This window comes from Capra hircus, assembly GCF_001704415.2.
Source record: "Capra hircus breed San Clemente chromosome X unlocalized genomic scaffold, ASM170441v1, whole genome shotgun sequence".
Lineage (NCBI taxonomy): Eukaryota > Metazoa > Chordata > Mammalia > Artiodactyla > Bovidae > Capra > Capra hircus.
This window is the reverse complement of record NW_017189516.1, coordinates 47,960,818-47,980,748: the sequence shown is the minus strand read 5'-3', so window position 1 is coordinate 47,980,748 and position 19,931 is coordinate 47,960,818.

Below are 19,931 nucleotides of genomic sequence, written 5' to 3'. Positions count from 1 at the left end.
AGATACCTGGAGTAACAGGCAAGTTTGGCCTTGGAGTACAAAATCAAGCAGGGCAAAGGCTAATAGAGTTTTGCCAAGAGAACACACTGGTCATAGCAAATACTGTCTTCCAACAACACAGGAGAAGACTCTACACATGAACATCACCAGATGGTCAATACTGAAATCACACTGACTATATTCTTTGCAGCCGAAGTGGAGAAGCTCTATATAGTCAGCAAAACCAGAACCGGGAGCTGACTCTGGCTCAGATAATGAACTGATTATTGCAAAATTCAGACTTAAATTGAAGAAAGTAGGGAAAAACACTAGGCCATTCAGGTATGACCTAATCCCTTATGATAATACAGTGGAAGTGACAAATAGATTCAAGGAATTAGATCTGATAGAGTTCCTGAAGAACTATGGATGGAGCTTCATAACACTGTACAAGAGGTGGTGATCAAAATCATCTCCAAGAAAAAGAAATGCAAAAAGGCAAAATGGTTGTCTGAGAAGGCCTTACAAATAGCTGAGAAAAGAAGTGAAAGGCAAAGGAGAAAAGGAAAGATACCAATCTGAATGCAGAGTTCCAAAGAACAGCAAGGAGAGATAAAAAGGCCTTCTTAAGTGAACAATGCAAAGAAATGGAGGAAAACAATAGAATGGGAAAGACTAGAGATCTCTTCAAGAAAATTAGAGATACCAAGGGAACATTTCATGCAAAGATGGGCTCGATAAAGGACAGAAAAGGTACGGACCTAACAGAAGCAGAAGATATTAAGAAGAAGTGGCAAGAATACACAGAAGAAATATACAAAAAAGATCTTAATGACCCAGATAACCACAATGGTGTGATCACTCAGCCGAGAGCCAGACATCCTGGAATGTGAAGTCAAGTGGGCCTTCGGAAGCATTGCTATGAACAAAGCTAGTGGAGGTGATGGAATTCCAGCATGAGCTATTTCAAATCCTGAAAGATGATGCTTTAAAGTACTGCACTCAATATGTAGCCAAATTTGGAAAACTCAGCAATGGCCACAGGACTGGAAAAGGTCAGTCTTGCATTCCAATCGCCAAAGAAGGGCAATGCCAAAGAATGCTCAAACTACCACACAATTGGCACTCACTTTCACATGCTAGCAAAGTTATATTCAAAATCCTTCAAACTAGGCTTCAGCAGTATGTGAACCAAGAACTTCCAGATGTACAAGCTGGGTTCAGAAAAGGCAGAAGAACCAAAGATAGAATTACCAACATCTGTTGGATCATAGAAAAAGCAAGGGAGTCCCAGAAAACATCTACTTGTGATTCGTGGACTATGCAAAAGCCTTTGACTATGTGGATCATGAAAAACGGTGGAAAATTCTTAGAGATGGGAATACCAGACCACCTTACCTGCCTCCTGAGAAACCGGTATGCAGGTCAAGAAGCAACAGTTAGAACCAGACATGGAACAACAGACTGGTTCCAAATTGGGAAAGGAGTATGACAAGACTGTATATTCTCACCCTACTTATTTATCTTATATAAAGAGTATATCATGTGAAATGCTGGGCTGGGTGAGTTACAAGCTGGAATCAACATTGCCAGGAGAAATATCAGCATTCTCTGATATGTAGATGATAGCCCTCTAATGGCAGAAAGCAAAGATGAACTAAAGAGCCTTTTGATGAGGATGAAAGAGGAGAGTGAAAAAGCTGGCTTAAAACTCAATATTCAAAAGATGAAGATCATGGCATCCAGTCCCATTATTTCATGGCAAACAGAAGGGGAAGAAGTGGAAGCAGTGACAGATTTTATTTCCTTGGGCTCCACAATCACTGAAGATGGTGACTGCAGCTACAAAATTAAAAGACTTTTCTTCCCCTTGGAAGAAAAGCTATGACAAACCTAGACAGTGTATTAAAAAGCAGAGACATCACTTTGCCAACAAAAGTCTGTGTAGTCAAAGCTACAGTTTTTACAGTGGTCATGTATGGATGTGAGACTTGAACCATAAAGAAGGCAGAGTGCCAACGAATTGATACTTTTGGACTGTGGTATTGAAGAAGACTCGAGAGTCCCTTGGACTGCAAGGAGATCCAACCAGTCCATCCTAAAGGAAATCTGTCCTGAATATTCATTGGAAGGACTGATGTTGGAGCTGAAACTCCAATACTTTGACCACCTGATGAGAAGAGCTGACTCATTGGAAAAGACCCTGATGCTGGGAAAGATTGAAGGCAGGAGAAGAAGGGGACGACAGAGGATGAGATGGTTGGATGGCATCACCAACTCAATGGACATGAGTTTGAGCAAACTCTGGGAGATGGTAAAGGGCCAGAGATCAAATTGTCAACATCCGTTGGATCATCAAAAAAGCAAGAGTTCCAGAAAAACATCTACCTCTGCTTTATTGACTATATCAAAGCCTTTCACTGTGTGGATCACAACAAACTGTGGAAAATTCTTAAAGAGATGGGAATATCAGACCATCTTGAGAAATCTGTATGCAGGTCAAAAAGCAATAGTTAGAACTGGACATGGAACAACAGACTGGTTCCAAATTGGGAAAGGAGTACGTTAAGGCTTTATATTGTCACCCTGCTTATTTAACTTATATGCAGAGTACATCATGAGAAATGCTGGACTGGATGAAGCACAAGCTGGAATCAAGACTGCCAGGAGAAATATCAATAACCTCATATATGCAGATGACACCACCCTTATGGCAGAAGGTGAAGAAGAACTAAAGGGCTTCTTGATGAAAGTGAAAGAGGAGAGTGAAAAAGTTGGCTTAAAACTCAACATTCAAAAAACTAAGATCATGGCATCTGGTCCCATCACTTCATGGCAAATAGATAGGGAAACAGTGGAAACAGTGTCAGACTTTATTTTGGGGGGCTCCAAAATCACTGCCAGATGTTGAGTGCAGCCATGAAATTAAAAGATGCTTGCTCCTTCGAAGAAAAGTTATGACTAACCTAGACAGCATATTAAAAAGCAAAGACATTACTTTGCCAACAAAGGTCCATCTAATCAAAGCTATGGTTTTCCAATAGTCATGTATGGGTGTGAGAGTTGGACTCTAAAGAAAGCTGAGTGGGAAGGGGGTTCAGGATGGGGAACACGTGTACACACGTGGCAGATTCATGTTGATGTGTGGCAAAACCAATACAATATTGTAAAGTAATTTTAAAAAACATAATAATAAAAAATAAAGAAAGCTGAGTGCCGAACAATTGATGCTTTTGAACTGTGGTGTTTGAGGAGACTCTGAGAGTCCCTTGGACTGCAAGGAGATCCAAACAGTCCATCCTAAAGGAAATCTGTCCTGAATATTCATTGCAAAGACTGATGCTGAAGCTGAAACTCCAATACTTTGGCCATCTCATGTGAAGAACTGACTCATTTGAAAAGACCCTGATGCTGGGAAAGATTGAAGGCAGGAGAAGGGGACGACAGAGGATGAAATGGTTGGATGGCATCACTGACTCAATGGACATGAGTTTGAGTAAACTCTGGGAGTTGGTGATGGACAGGGAGGCCTGGCATGCTGCAGTCCATGAGGTGGCAAAGAGTCAGATGACTGAGCGACTGAACTGAACTGAACTGGTAAAGGACAGGGGAAGCCTGGTGTGCTACAGTCCATGGGTGGCAAAGAGTCAGACAGGATTTAGCAACTGAACAACAAGTCCTGGGGGTCTGTGTGTCTTGGAGGATCACAGGAGACAACCTATATCTGTCTACTTCCTTATCACCCCCCAGCCCCACCTTTTCTGTTCCACAGATGTTTTGAATGCATCAGTTTGCTATACATTGCTTTTCCGAGCAACTCTAGAACTTTGTGGATATGTTAAGTAGATGAAGAATCTGCTGCGCATTGTCTTTCCCACCTGTTTTCTAGCCTCTGGTATTTTCCCAATTAAAAGACCTGGTGCCATATGTAAAATAGATGACCAGTGCAAGTTTGATGAATGAAGCAGGGCACTCAAAGCTGGTGATCTGGGACAATCCAGAGGGATGGGGTGGGGAGGGAGGTGGGAGGGGGGTTCAGGATGGTGGGACACACGTAAACCCATGGCTGATTCATGTTGATGTATGGCAAAATCATCACAATATTGTAATTAGCCTCCAATTTAAATTAATTAATTTAATAAAACCCAGTGCCTTCTTATCCCAATCAAAGAGAGCATTGCACTAAACTGCAATAACTTCCCCTAATCCCACTCTTCTCCCTAGAGGAAGGGAGGCAGGAATCACTACTGCCTTGTTGATCAGCCCTCTAGCCCCAAACCTTGCAAGGTGCATGGTCTATACTAAGAGTTCAGTACTGTTTGTAAACTGAATGCACAGATAAGTGAGTGAAAAGTTCCGCTTTTTAGGGCAACCAACCATCCTGGGACCTGGGACTTTCAGTGCTCACCCCAAGACAGTCCCAGGCAAACGGAGACTACAATGGCTTACCCTCCTCTCCCTTCGTTTCCACACCACCAGATCTGGCCTGCAGACCTGTCTATCTCTGAAGGTCGCAGGCCTGCCACATCTGTATACTCAGCTGCTTGCCTTATCCGTCAGCTGGAGGGAGGGAGAGACCTTCTAAGACGACTGCCCTTTGTGCCCGTTTCTGCCCAAAGACAAAAAAAAAAAAAACAAAAACCCAGCCCTACTACTGGGTCAATGTCTTTATGAGAGATGACAGTGGCTTATTTCCCAGATTCAGAGAATGGAAAGGTGTCAGAATGATCCAGAAGGATGCCCTAATTTAAGCTGCATCCCTGAGTCTGCCCAAAGGTGGGCAGGGTGCCAGATACACAGGCATCCAGATGAGAAACTGCTGCTCTCCCTTCCTTGCTGCCTTTAAACCCTCCCCCCCAAGGCCCACCCTCCCATCTGTTTGCTAAGCTGTCTTATTATAACTGGCTGCAGACCCTGCTCACCTCCCCTTCCTGCATCTCAGGATTACAGGAGGCAGGGCAATGAAGCAGCATGCTCACCCCACGATTCTGTGGGGGATGGGATGAGAGAACATGACACTGGTGTGATTCTTAGGAGAACGATAACCCAAGAATGTCTTTGCATTCAGGACACAGAACACTTGCTCACGTGATGGTGAGTGGATTCTGCTACCAGTCTGGAACAAGTTCACCAGTGGGCATATCACTTTTGGTTATTTCTAGGATGCCCTTGTAGAGACTATCTAGAAAAATAAGCTGAAGCTGAACGCTTAAACCAGAAATAATCCAAATGTCCATCAATAATATATAAACGGTGCTGCTATATTCACATAACAGAATATTACAGGGCAATAGCAGAGAGTGAATTACTGATACACACTACAACATGGGTGAATTTCACAGTGAAAGAAAACAGACACAAAAGGACACATGGCCCGATAAATTAGAGAGGTGACTATTCTAAAAAACTGTTAGAAGTCAGGGTAGTGTTACCTTTTGGGCAGGAGAAGGGGGTTATATTGACTGGGAATTGAACTTTACATATGGATGGAAATGTCCTATGTCTTGGTTTGGATGGTGGCTCTGTAAAAGGACGCACTGGCAAACATCTATGAAGTTGTACTTTTAAGATGAACTCACTTGATGTACTTTTTATACATCAACTTAAGAAGTAAAAGAAGACAAAACAACAAAAATACAAAAGCAACAGAGGAGCTCTCTGCTTTTTGCCTGATCCAGCAAGCCCTGTCATTGAACCCCAGGAAGCTTGCTCACCCCCCTCTCTAAGTACATTATTCTACCTACCTGCTTTGGTTGTCAAATTAAATTAGACGAAACTGAGTGGCGTGGTTGTTCAATCTCATTTGTTAAATGTATGCTCTACAAAGGCAGTGCTGTCAATCTCAATGAAATTAGGGTTTGTCAAACGAAGGATCTGATTTTTTTCTATTTTTTTTTTTTAATAAAAGACAGCTTTCTGCATTTAGGACTCACTCTCAAATCTCTTTCCAGCAGCTGTATCTCTCAGCCTATTAGTCAAGGGCAGGCACCCAGCCAGCTGTTTGCTGCATTCGACTTCCTTGTACATGATCATTTCAAAGGTCGTGTATATGTTAATTTACTACCTGGTTGTTACTTAAGAGGATTTTATTACATCATTTTATGTTGATTTATTCTTTCTCCTCCTGTAGGAAATTCTGGGATTCTAAAGCAACCAATGGCAGGCTAGCTCTGGGTGAGTATGAGACTTCAAAGAAATTACTGTTGTCATTTTCAAATTAAACCTGAACACACACGAGCAATATGTTTTAGCTGGACACAGTTATGATCACCACTGTCTACTAGAAGAAAGAAGTGGTTTAAACAAAAAATGTTCCCATTAAAAATTTAAAAGGAGAGAGAGCAAGCAAGAGAGACACCCACAGCACACCCTAGCTCAATAATTACTTTCACCCTACAAATGCCCAGATGGTGAATTTGACAAATGTCTAGGTCTTAATAATTTGATTCAATTTACTTTTTTTCCTGAGGGCAACCTAAAGGCTTAATTATTTTATCATAAGGCTATGCAGTGTTATTTTCTATGGGTCCTGCCTGGCCAGCAGTATCCTAAAGCTAGAAAGATATGGGAACAGAATAAACTACCAGGAGAAGGAAGCTCTCGAGAAGTCCAGTTAAGACAAGGGAGATGGCCAAGCCCTGGGGGCTTCTAGGAGGGGATTGAGAGGCAATGAGACGGAACTCTGTGCAAGCCTGTGGCGGTGGCTCAGGGAGGGGAGAGCTGATGGGAAAGGGAACCAGCAGCAAGCTCCCCAAAGAGGTGAGATAAGGCGCGAATAAAAAGCACTTCTGCTGCTGTTGCTGCTGCTGCTAAGTCGCTTCAGTCGTGTCCGACTCTGTGTGACCCCGTAGACGGCAGCCCACCAGGCTCTGCCGTCCCTAGGATTCTCCAAGCAAGAACACTGGAGTGGGTTGCCACTGCCTTCTTCAATGCATGAAAGTGAAAAGGGAAAGTGAAGCCGCTCAGTAGTGTCCGACTCTTCACGATCCCAAGGACTACAGCCTACCAGGCTCCTCCGTCCATTGGATTTTCCAGGCAAGAGTACTGGAGTGGGGTGCCATTGCCTTCTCCAAAAAAGCACTTCTCTGCCTCTAATTTGACAGCCCAGGGTCAGTTTACTTCTCAGCAGCACCTGCAACCTGCAGGGCCTCACCCACATGTGCACCTGTTGGAGAAAAGAATGACTCCAACACAGAAGCATCAGTGAGTGATCGCCATCGTTCTGCTCAAATGTCACATCCAGGCACCCTTACACTGCCATTCAGAAGTCCATTAGCAGCATCCCAAAGTCAGGAACTTCCTGACCGAATTTGTACCAGACAGGCAAGGCTTCTAACCCCACAAGCAGTGCAACAGCAGAATGTTTAGAAGATGTGTGTGGTGGTATGCTGGATCAACGCAGGCCAACACAGCCCTGGGGAAAGATGAATAGAATGTAGTAGCTTCAACAGCTTGTCCGCTTCTAACCATGCCTGGAAGGACCAAGCCAAAGGGAGTCCTTCAGAACCCAGAACACACCCGTCCCTCTACCAGCCCGATCTCTGTAGGTTGACGCTATCTGTGCCTCTGCACAGATGAACTAAGGTCTGTACCTGCAGCCTCAAGTCCTGCCCTCCCTCAGTGCTATCGTCGATGATCGCCCCAGCCTCGCTGAGAGGTCTGCGTGTTTATCCTTTCAGAACCACAAACTCACACTCAAATCTTTGAATGTTCTAATCATAGCTCTCTGCCCCCAGCCCCACCATCCTCTGTTCCTTTCTTCAGTTACGTGGGGAAGTATCTGTCCAGGAAAACATTAGAAAGAAACTGCTGCTTTGTGCGTTATGATTTTTCTTCGCAAAACCATCCATCTTAGAATTCTTTGAAGATGTTCACACGTACATTACAGCCACATTTTGGAAAAACAAAAACAAAAGGAAAAATTCATTCAGGAGTCGTATGCCCCCAACAGATCAAAACTGTTTAATTTTGTTTTTGTTTTTGTTTTTTAAGAAAATGACCTGTCATGACAGGGACGTCGTTTTTGTTGTTTCTTTCCCACTCTGTATTTTTTGATAAGCCATCTTCCTTGGGGCAACAGAGTGGCTTGGAATCTCCTTAAATAACAATGCCCATCCCCCATCCTACTCCATTCACCTCCATATTCACCACATCTCCCATGGGGGTCTTAAATGATTTCATTTAAGCATAACGTTCCACAGTGTCACATCCATCATGCACACTATGGGGAGAAAGGCTGATGGAGAGCAATGGAAAGAAGGTTGTCTGTCTTCATTGCAGCTTGAAAATGAACTACTATTTATCCCTGTTCACCTTGGGTCAGCCACTGATCTCACACTTCTCCACAACAAAGGTAGCTGGCACTGGCTTGGTGGGGTGGGTGGTCAAAGACACCACAGAATTTGGAAAATTCCCAGACAGAATGGATGTATGTGCCAGGGAGCATTTGGGGTTTGGGGAGAAGCTTGGCTTCACTTGGGATCCCTCAGGTAGCTCCAGTGTGGGGATGGGCAAGTAGCTGGTCCCAGGCGCTTTGATGAGCAGGTTCTGCCATGAATCATGGGGCTCAGTCCCTCTGGGAGTTAACCTCAGTGCCATCCCCGCTGAGATGGGGAAGCCATAGGGTCTACCTGCAAATTCCACTGCCTCACTGGTTGGAGGCTGCCCCTGGGGAACATATACTCCAGCGCCTCTTGCTTGCTCTGCATCTGGGCCAAGCATGCTCCCAGGGCCCCTGGAAACCTGCCACAGAAAGCCCTGGGGGCAGGGGCTGGCGTGGACAGACAGGCAGGTAGAAGCAGGGCCAGAGACATAGAGGTCACCCAAGCGCTTGTGCTGGAGAGCGTGGCCACAGGCTAGGTGCTGCAGACACCAGAACGTCGGAAAGGGCCACTGGGGGCGGGGGCCGGTGGTGGTGATGCAAGCGTGTTTGTTCCTTTTTTCACTCCCAGAAGACCCTCCCTATGTCCCGGGATCCAACAGCAGGCTGGTTTCTGCCTAGGTCCCAGCTCCCTTGGACTAAGTTGGGCATCGTTTGGAAGTTGTCTGGACCCAGCCTTACGGGGCTCCTGGTGGGAGAATCTGGGCATTGGAAGGTTCTGTGGAAGCTCACAGAAACTGCAGCAGTCACTGGCCCTTTCAAAGACCCAGCGACCCTAAGGAGCAATCGTCACATTGGGAAACCCACAAACAGCGCCCTCCTCAGAGGTGGTGGCTGTTCCGCACTCTGCGCACAGACAGCCTGCCACCGCAAGATGGCCATTCTCTCCTCCCAAAGGCAGAGGCTGGTCAGAGGCAAGTCCGGCAAGTCGACTGCTTCCTTCCTCGGGGAAACCTGCTGGAGTAAGTTGGGGGTTTCACTGGTGTTGTTTGATTTCTGTAAGCTCTATCTTTGTCAAATGCTCTCACAGGCAACATTAAGACAGCTCTACATATGGCCACCAAAAGACACATTCAAGAATGTTCGGAGCAGCTTTATTTGCAATAGCCCTAAACTGGAAACCACCCAGATGTCCGTCAGCAGTAGAATGAATAAACAAACTGTGATACATCCATACAACCAGGCAATAAGAAGATGCGAGTGCTGATACGTGTGGGCAACGCGGCCAGGTCTCAAAAGCACCTTGTGAAGTGAAAGCAGCCAAGCCCCAAACACCACACACTGTGTGGCTCCATGGATGGGAGATTCTCGAACAGACAAAATGAATCTATGGAGACAGAAGACAGAACTGTGGTTGCTGTTTGGGGATATATAAATCTATATATATGTGTGTGTGTGTGTGTGTGTGTATAATTTTAAAATATTTGGTTGCAGCATGTGGGATCTAGTTTCCTGACCAGGGCCAAACCAGGGCCCCTGCATTAGGCATGGAATCCTAGCCACGGGACCACCAGGGAAATCCCCTTTGGGGGATAATAATGGAGAGAGGGCACAGGGGGCTTTATGAGGTGCTGGGAACGGATTCTGCTGTGATCTGACGGGTGGCTACACACGTACACATCTGTCAGATTCAGGCAGTCCGTGCACTTTACTGTATGTGTTGTATGTAGCTTAGTGAAAAGGTAAAAGAGAACAGCTAAGTTAAAAGACTAAAACAAGGTTGGCTCTGGAGAACACTGCCTCCCTTTCTTGGTCAGGTAATGCGATAACCAGCAGAAACAGAAGTGCTTCCCCAGAGCTTAGCCTCCTAAGGGAGAGAAGGGTCGAGAGGGTTGTTTTGGGTGAAGTGGGCGTTTCTGACACAGGAAAACAGGGGAGACAGGAGGAAAAACTCAAAAGTGAGCAGCTTGGGAGTCTTTGGTAGGCCACACAAATGCGTCAGGGGACTTAATCGGCACCCTCTCCAGCACATCCAGAGCACTGTACCCATCACCCACCCACACCACACCACACACATCCCACTCACATACACAGCACACTGCACAGACTCCCCCACTCCAACACACAGCAGATGCTCATGCCACACGGGACCACACACACACCCACACCCACACCCACACCCACACACACACACACACACACACACACACACACACACACACACACACACACCCACACCCCCACACACACCCACACACACACACACACACACTTCAGCTCTGCGCGCTCCAGCGCTGTCTGGGCAATCATCTTTCTCTTCCCGCTGCCAACCAAGGCCACTGTCATCATCATTATCATCATCACCATCGTCCCGGGAACATCCCTCACGGACGGGACGTCTCAGTACGCACACAGCTGTGCCCACAGACAAAGACATCTGCCTGGAGCTGCCTGCTCGCCCCGAAAGCTGTCCAGGCCCATCAGGTTTATGTCTGGTCCTGAGGAATGGGTCCTGCCATCTTCAGCTCCAGCCCCGGCAGGAACCTTGTGGCAACATCGACATACCCCATCCCTCCCTTTCTCTCTGGCCTACTGGCCACTGCTCCCTCCCCCGAAAGGAAGTCTTGCTTCACTTCTTGGAGTGCAGGACAATGTCCTCCCTGGGCTCTGGACCATCCCTGGCCTTTCGGACAAGGCTGACGTCACTGCCTCTGGTCGGGATGCCAGTGCCTCCTCACTGTCCATCTCTGCAACAACCTGAGGCGCTAGAAACCCTTTCTTCCGCTGTTCTTCTGTTACCTTCGCCTGAAGCATTAAACCCATAAAGTCCATTTCCATGCCTGTTGACCATCTGGACCTTCTGTAGCAATAGGTCTCCACACATGTGAGGCAATGAGACATGCCCACATGTCTCCCCTCTTGGGATTCTACCCCATAGATACACACAAGCATGTTGATTTCAGCTCCTCTGTATTATAAAGACTGAGACAACCTAAATGGTAACCAAGAGGGACCTGGTTAACTAGCGCAGATTATAATACTCTGTGTTAGGTCACGGTCACTGTTTGGTAGTCTCCTGCTGGTCTGATCCACTACAGCTTTCTGAATCCTAGCAAAGCCATTACATCTGAGAAGTATACTCAGCAAATCGATGAGATGCACTGAAAACTGCAATGCCTGCAGTCAGCACTGGTTAACAGAAAGGGCCCGATTCTTCTTCATAACGCCCAACCACACATCGTGCAACCAATTCTTCAAAAGCTGAACAAACTGAGCTACGAAGTTTTGCCTCATCCACCATCTTCACCTGACCTCTCATCAGTTGACTACTGCTTCTTCAAGCATCTCGACAATTTTTTGCAGGGAAAATGCTTCCACAACCAGTAGGAGGCAAAAAAAAAAAAATGCTTTTAAAGAGTTAATTGAATCCTGAAGCACAGATTTTTATGCTATAGGAATAAACAAACTTATTTCTCATTGGTAAAAATGTGTTGATTGTAATGGTTCCTATTTTTATTAATAAAGATGTGTTTGAGCCTAGTTAAAATGATTTAAAATTCACAGTCCGAAACCGTGATTACTTTTTCACCAACCTAATATCACCAGTCATTGCAAACGATGACACAAATTGGTATGTCCTGACACGGAAATAATGCCTAAGGAAATTATTTAAGGGGAAAATAAATGTAAAGGTCATGAGGCGGGAGAGAATCTATAGATTTTCTATACAGAAAGTGAACTAATTTTTGTTGAATATGTGTATACGTTAAGAACTTAAAGAATAAAACCAAGCATGTACTAGTTTTCTCTGGTAAGATTACAGAGGGTTGTTCCTTTCTTTGTTTTAGATGTCTGTACTGTTTTCATTTTTAAAATATATGTTACTTTTCCCAATCTGAAATACAAGATGAGAGAGTAAAACCTTTTCTCTAAGGTCCCATTACTGGCTCCCCACCCATTCTTTTTAACGTCTTGGGTTATAGGTCCTCAGAGGTAGCTGGACCTTGAAGCTAGGAAGACTGGGCTTACATAGTGAGTCCAGCATTTTCTCCAGCTGTGGGTTCCTGGGAGTGTGGCTTCACCTTGCTGAGCCTTCTTTTCCTCCATCATCAAGCCTCATCGAGAGCCCACTCAATGCCACCCTCCATGCCAGCCCTAACGACCATCATGGTGGACAAAATCCTCACCTGCTTCCCACAGGGAGTAGTACCTATGGCTGTAAAATGAGGGTTTAACTTTACAGGGCTGATGAAAGGATTAGTATCAACATAAACAATTCCTGGCAAACAAAAGGTCTTTGAAAAGTCTTGGCTATTCTTCCTTTTTAAAAAATATCCAAAGAGTATGACTTAATTAAGGTAGGATAAGCTGCCTAACAAATCACTCCACACTTGCAATGGCTCACTAGTGAAAGGTTACTTCTTGCTCATGTAATAGTCTAGGGTAGGGGCTCCAGATCAGGCACTTGCATTTTATAAAATGATCCTCCCCAGGCAGAGGAGGCTCTGCCACCTTCCTTCCAAGGTTTCCCTGGGACTTTGCTCCATCCCAGCACTGCCCATTCACTGTGGATGACAAAAGAGTATGGAGGAAAACCTGGAAAGCTTTTAAGACTGAACTAGAGGTGCATACATCATTTTCACTCACATCTTATTGGTCAGAACTTAGTCACATGGCCACACATAAAACTTCAAGGGAGGCTGGGTAATGTAGTCTAGTTGGGTACCTGGGAAGATGAACAAAACAAGTTTGGAGGTCTAACCAGCAAGTGCTGTCACAGTGAATTAGATGAGGAAACACACCTCAGAGACTGTGTGCGTGTGCATGTGTGTGTGTGTGTGTGTGTGTGTGTGTGTTTATTTGCGTTCAGTCTGCAAAATTCCAATGTTCAGGAAGCCTTTGTTCTGAAAAGTTTTGAAGCTCTTCTTTGCTGAACATTTAGTTTTCTGGAAGAACTCTAAGAGGACATCTTTTTACACATCTCTTTTTTTATTATCAAGGTTGTTCTGCCATCATCTGAGATATTACTAAAAAACAACAACATCAGCTCCCAACTCTGACTTACACAAGATTTGAGATGCTGTCAAAAATAAATGCCAACTCATCAGACTCTGTGTGAAAAAGGTGCCAACACACACATAAGTCAAAGCTGCAGACACGAGCACTACTGTGCACACAGTATCATTCCTCCTCTCCTAAAGAACCTTATATGCCAGCCAGCAAATCCATGGACTTAGTCATGGAAACTAAGAGGAACTAGAATTTGGTTTTGCTTAAGCTGGCTCTCTGCAGAACCAATAAGTATTGCATCTGTCTGCCAGAAGCTTACATTATAGATTCAGAGGGCTAGAAACTTAATTCTATAGCCTGGTTTACTTTTGCCATCCAGAAGATTACAGAAAGCCCACAGGTATGGTTGAGATATGGCAAGATGTGTACAACGTGATACTATTCATTTATGTATTCACTTAATAAATACATACTGAGTGACTCCTCGGTTACAGCACTGTGAGTCCTAGGTCGAGGATACCAAGATGGAAGGCCGGCCCATTCACCATCTAGTGGGGCTCAGCTAGTAGACACACAAGAACAATTCACTGAAGGGAAGCATGTGTGACGGTAGGGGAAACACAGTCATTAGAAAGGCCACTTGATTCTTTGCCACTGACAATTTACTTGGCACAGAAGCACAAAGTAACTCATTTGAAAGTCTCCTATGCTCATGAGATGAAACGACTGGAAATGCAAGGAGAAAGGCAATGTTCTAGGGTGCCATGGGCTCTTTATTTACACTGTCATTGGAAAAAGAAGTGGCAACAATATTAGGAGCTACAGATTTTGGATCCTGTGTACCAAATATCATGGATACGTGTTGTTCCTGTTGTCAGGGAAGTGTCATCACTGCCCATTTTATAGATAGCATCTCTGAGCCCACAGAGATTAAGACTCGTGCTTCATTACGCAGTCATCTGCGGACCTGGGAATTTGGTCTGCTTGACTCCAAAGACCAGGCGCTTTTCACCGCCACTCCTCACTGCTTCCCCAGGTGGAAGATCTGGGAAAGCAGACACAACAGAGAGCCACGGGAGCCTTGGCTTAAATGGACTGCTTGGGAGAGGCAGTAAAGGAAGAGGGAAAGCTGTCAGCCTCAGGAGTCAGCGCTCACCTCCTGCAAGTAATGTGAGGATAAGCTCTCAGCATTCATTCATTGATTTGATTCAATAAACCTATTAAGCAACAGCTGGCAAGGTGCTGAGTACAGTTCTAGGTGCTGGGTATACAGCAATGAACAGGTGGGGTGGGAAGGGACAAGTGGAAGGTGGGCGGGGGTAAATAGGCCAACATTCTTTGTCACACATGAGAGGTAATAAAATAGCTAACATCTCATTCTTGATGTTGATAATTAGAGAAATGTAAGTTAATGAAGTTTTGGGGGTACTAATCCATCTAAGCACAGGAAGACTTTGTAGAATATATCTTTCAAATGCCTGAAGAAGATAAAGGACATATATATGGGAGAATAAGACCCTTCAGGACAAGAACCCAAAACAGTTATTCTTTTCTTGTCACCTTTCTATATTTGTAAATTATCTAAAATAAGCATTATTACTTTTATAATCATAAAGAAACAAATTAACTAAAATGTTAGAGAAAAATAAACTTCCAAAGAACCAGATTCTTTCTCTCCTAGCATTCAAGTGGTAACTGACAAGTCAGCCAAACAAGGCGAAGCTTCACTGTTATAGTCATGCAGAATGATATCTTATTTCAACATACTGCCTGATTATTTCAGAATTCACTCACAGGGGTAGCCACAGGAGGAAATACATGCTCAGCACTGAGATATTAGGGACTAAGTCCTGAAGCTTAATTTTTCATTAGGGCATTGCGCCATTTTTCTATTAAGACAGGTTCATCTTTTTTTTTTTTTTTTTTTTGAGAAATGCTGATGTGTAAAACCTCATTTTCTTCCTTAGCACGCTGGCCTATAGATTTCATTTTTAACTGATTTCCATATGCTGCTAAGACTGGCAGAGAAACTGGGCTGGTGAGCTGTGTTGCCACAGTGTTCCTGGTGCTGGAAAGGGAACTGCAGCTCTATGAGAACAATGCTTTGGAAAATCTGTAAAACCCAGTTAAACACACCTAAGGTTTGTATGAAAGAGCAGCCATTCCTCATGGCGCCTTTGACAGTGAGAACGGAGAGTGAAAAGCCATCCAGCCCTTCAGCAATGAATGTGCCTGGATGAATCGTCCAGGTCTAATTTAGAAGCCAAGGAAGGATTGCCTAATAATGTCTCGAGATGGTGGATTCAATACATTATCTTCCATGTTTTTTGAATAAAAGAAGATTCCTGTCACCCCTCCCCCACCAATATCAAATCTAGAAATGGAAATATCCTCTCTCAAACTAACAGGGTCTGTAAGGGACTTAGGATCTTAACATAAGATTCTGTTTCCTGCTAGAAATATTGTTTCAGAAAAAGTAGAAGCAATGATAGAAGGATCACAGGAAACATCTGTGTATACAAATAGGCCAGCTCACTAGGAATAAAAATGCATTATGCATCATGACGGTCTAAATATTTTTATTAACACAGTTTGTTAACCAAGAACTGAGAAATAAGGTTCCCTAAGAGTCCCCCATCAATGCTTTCTTCCATATTTCATTTTATTCTTAGGAGAGAAGTAACTCTGAAATCTTATCTTAGATTTTAGCAATGAGTTTTCTATTAAAAGTTATTTCTTTTCCATCTCAGGCTGAGCAAAGCTCTGGGCCAAGGGGGTTAGGGAATTTGTTTCATAAAACTGACAGCTTGGCGAGCATTCAATCACTCGGCACTACACAACCCAGGAGAACAAATAAGTCCTTTTCTGATGCCGCTCCAGACACATTACGATGTATGTTCCATAGCTTTATTCCCGCATTCATACTGTTTGCTTCCTGCAGCAACAAGAAAAGGGGGGCAGAAAGCACATCGAAACCCACCAGGAAGCAAAATCAATCAATCACACTCTCATTTGGAAGTTGGAAAAAAAAATGAGTGCATCGGGTAAGCTGTGTGAGTGTGCTGGCCTTCCTTTCCAGGAGGCCAGTACGTTCGGGGAACTTTCGGCCATTTTGTGGTCCTGTCCCCAGTGCTTCTGGACACGTGTCTCTGCAGGATCTGACAGAGGCTTTAATGAGGCAGATAAGGCCAGCTTGGTGGCTGCCTTTGGTAGAGGTGGCGCCAAGGGCAGGCTACTGGCTCATGGCCTGGGCATCGTTCTGGGCAGCAGAGACCAGCCTGCCCCAAACCCTGCACCAGCAGGGACCCAGCTCGGGAACTTCCTGTTTAACAGGCCTAACTGGGATCTGCCAGAGAAAGGAAACCATTACAAAATTTCTTCCCTGCTCCCTAAAAAAAATTACAAGGCATTTTTTTTCTTTTTTTGGTAGTCACACACAAAGCCCTGATTGAAAAAGCCCTGTGGGAGACAAAACTCATCTGTGCTGTGGGAAGATAGTGGTCACTATTGGTGAGGGGTGGTGAAAGGGCACAGGGGCTTTGACAGACTGGTGCGATCCCTATTTCCACCAGCATACTGGTGGCGTGGGTGTGCTGTTGGTGAAAATACTTCAAGCAGTACATACAGACACTTTCCTGTATGTATGTTAAGAGTTTGGACAAAAATTTGAAAATAAAAATCCGTGATGGATAAGTTTTAGGACTTCTCCCATCCACAAAGCTGACTTTGAAAGTCAAACATTACCAATAAAAAATAAACCCCATCCCCCCACTGCTTAAAATTTCTGATCTATTTGAAGTGTATGTGAAATAGTAAACCTTTTTAACATGCTGATACTATTATTTAAGTTTTTACCCACCAAGTCCTTTACGCTTGGAAAAGAATATACTGTAGGCAATTTTGCTACAACTCCTCATAAAGTGATCCAGAAGAGCACAGGGAAATGACAAAGCTCATTTTCACTCCCCGATTCATTTTAGGACAGGGTATGGTTGGAGGCTCCTTTCCAAAGACCCAAGTCCCGTTTATGGCCCTTCTCACTCCTATGCTATCTGAGCCTGGAATCTCTCTTACTTTCTTCACACCTTTCTCTATTCTTCTATTTCCCTGCACAGAATTTCTCCTTATTCCTGCTGCTGCTGTCCACCTCACAAATGGACGCATATGTTTCCCTTTCCCTGGTGTCAGGGGTTTCCTTGAATGGGGGTCACCTCACTCCATTTCTCTCTGCATTTCTGAAGGGAGTGAAAGGCTCCCACCAGGCCAGACCTTCAGAGGAAAAATCTGTTTCATATAGGTTTCCTCTTCCAAGTGCTCCTCTGTCCTGACATTTGCAACATGTAGTCTGCTTATTTACTGAGGTTTATTTTGGAAGAGAAAATAGATGGGATGAGGGTGGGGAAGGGAAGCCTTTGAAAACAAAAAAAAATTGTCATTTGGTTTTAAAACAGTTATGAGTAATGGAGGATTATGCTCTCTTTGCAAATAAAGATCTGAATGTTCTATTGCTACAAATGATTCTGCCTTTTACTGTTCTTAAAAAATAAAAAGGCTTTTCTAACCATGATTGGGCTTCCCAGGTAGCTCAGATGGTAAAGAATCTGCCTGCAATGCAGGAGACTTGTGTTCAATCCCTGGGTTGGGAAGATCCCCTGGAGAAGGGAATGGCAACCCACTCCAGTATTCTTGCCTGGAGAACCCCATGGACAGAGGAGCCTAGTGGGCTATAGCCCATGGGGTCAAAAAGGGTTGGACACGACTGAGTGACTAACACACACACATACACACACACACCCATGATTGGATATACGAACACATTATGTAAAGAAACTGTTCCGCTCACCCAGGACCCAGTTTAAATATTCCCACATCTGGTTAAGGTCTTGCATGTCCAGGAGGCCAGCAGGACCAAAGAATTTGTTCACTCACCTAATATTCACCGGAAATCCCCAGATGGGCAGGATTATAAGGAGCACGAGGCACGGGGTACTTCCAGGAAAGTAGAATGGGCCTCTCAGGCTCCTATTTTAAGAGAAGCATCTCATGCAGACCCAGGGAAGCTGTCTGAAAGGGCTCAGGTTATGTTCTTTCCTTTGCCTTTGCCATTCCCAAGTTCCCTTTCTGCTCGGTGGTGGCGTATCCATACATCTCCAGGTTGAACTGAGTCTCCACTGATCTGGCCCTGATCAGGCCAGGTGTCCAGATTGCAACTCCTCCCCTGGCAGGCGGGGTGACCGACTTGTCCAGTTTGCCCAGGACTGCCGGGTTTTAAAGCCAAAAGTCCCATGTCCCTGGAACCCCCCGAATCCCTGGCCAACTAGAACAGTTGGTCACCTTGGTGGCAGGCCACCAGCCAAAATCGTCTCTACCAGCAGGATCCCCCATGTCTGCCAGTGCTTACAAAGTCTGACCTATTTAGAGCATATAAATCTGGAACGCGTCTTTAAAGCTGCTGACTGAAGGTGCTCTTGGCTGTTCACTGTGTCTGTCAGGTTTCCTCTCTCCCCCACATTTTCTGGTTCGTTCACTGTTTTCATCATATTCCCTTCAGAGCTGGGTGCTCAGATGATTACTGAGGGTCAGTGCCAGGGTGTTCTGACCACTTGTCTAGATCTGGGCTGCCCCACCCCTGGCTGCAAAGGTGAGGTGGGGCCCAGGTACTTAGACTGTCCCCCCTTTCCTGAGTTCCCTGGCTCAGTAAGGGGCCTAAATGACAGAAACTAGGGTGCTGTCACAATTTAGTCTACCAGCCATTACCAGGTCCCACAGAGTCAGCCTCCTAAATAGTTCTAGAATCCAGCCACATGCCTCCCCATTCACAGGCACCATGCTCTTCTACTCAAGGTCAAGGTCATTGGTCTCCCTGGATTACTGCAGTGGAGCCTTTCTGGTTTACCTTCCCTTCTGCGCTATTCTCCATTAGGGAGAAAAACAAAACATGTGAAGTCAATAATGTCACTGGCTTGTGTAAAACGGCTTAGGGGTAAAGTCCAAGCGCTTTGCCAAGGCGTACAAGATCCATGACGATCTGGACCCTGCCAACTTTTTCTGCTCATCAGCCATAACCTACCCTTCTGCCTCAGTTTCCTCATGAAAACTGCAAAGTAAAATAGCTGTTTCTAAATATTATGGTGCAGTTTACCTGCGAGCATGTAAATGAAATTCCTGGCCAGGTGCTTCAGCTCTATCATGGATTTGGAGAACCTGGTATCTTCACCCCACCCACATAAGTGAAAAAAGGAATGGGGAACTTGGCAATGGGCATCACAGAGAGAGGGGGAAAGCCACAGATCTGCAGCAAGGGACGACGCATCCCATGCAGATGGGGGATGAAGAGCCTTGTGTTCCAGATATCTGAGATGGAGCTGAGAGTGGGTCCAATGGACCAGAGGAAAGTAGGATGAGGCGCAGTGATTAAAAACAAGAGGGACAAGGCAGGGGCCTCACTGGTGTGCTCACATTTGCTGAGCTCATGCAGAGAGGGATGGCACAGAGCCGAGTGGGAAGGTGGAAGCACTCGAAGCGCACGAATTTGACATTTCATCACCGATTAATGGGGACAGACCCCTGTAAATAACAGAAATGAGGCTTTGAGTTCATGCCTTTCAAGACTTGCTCTTGG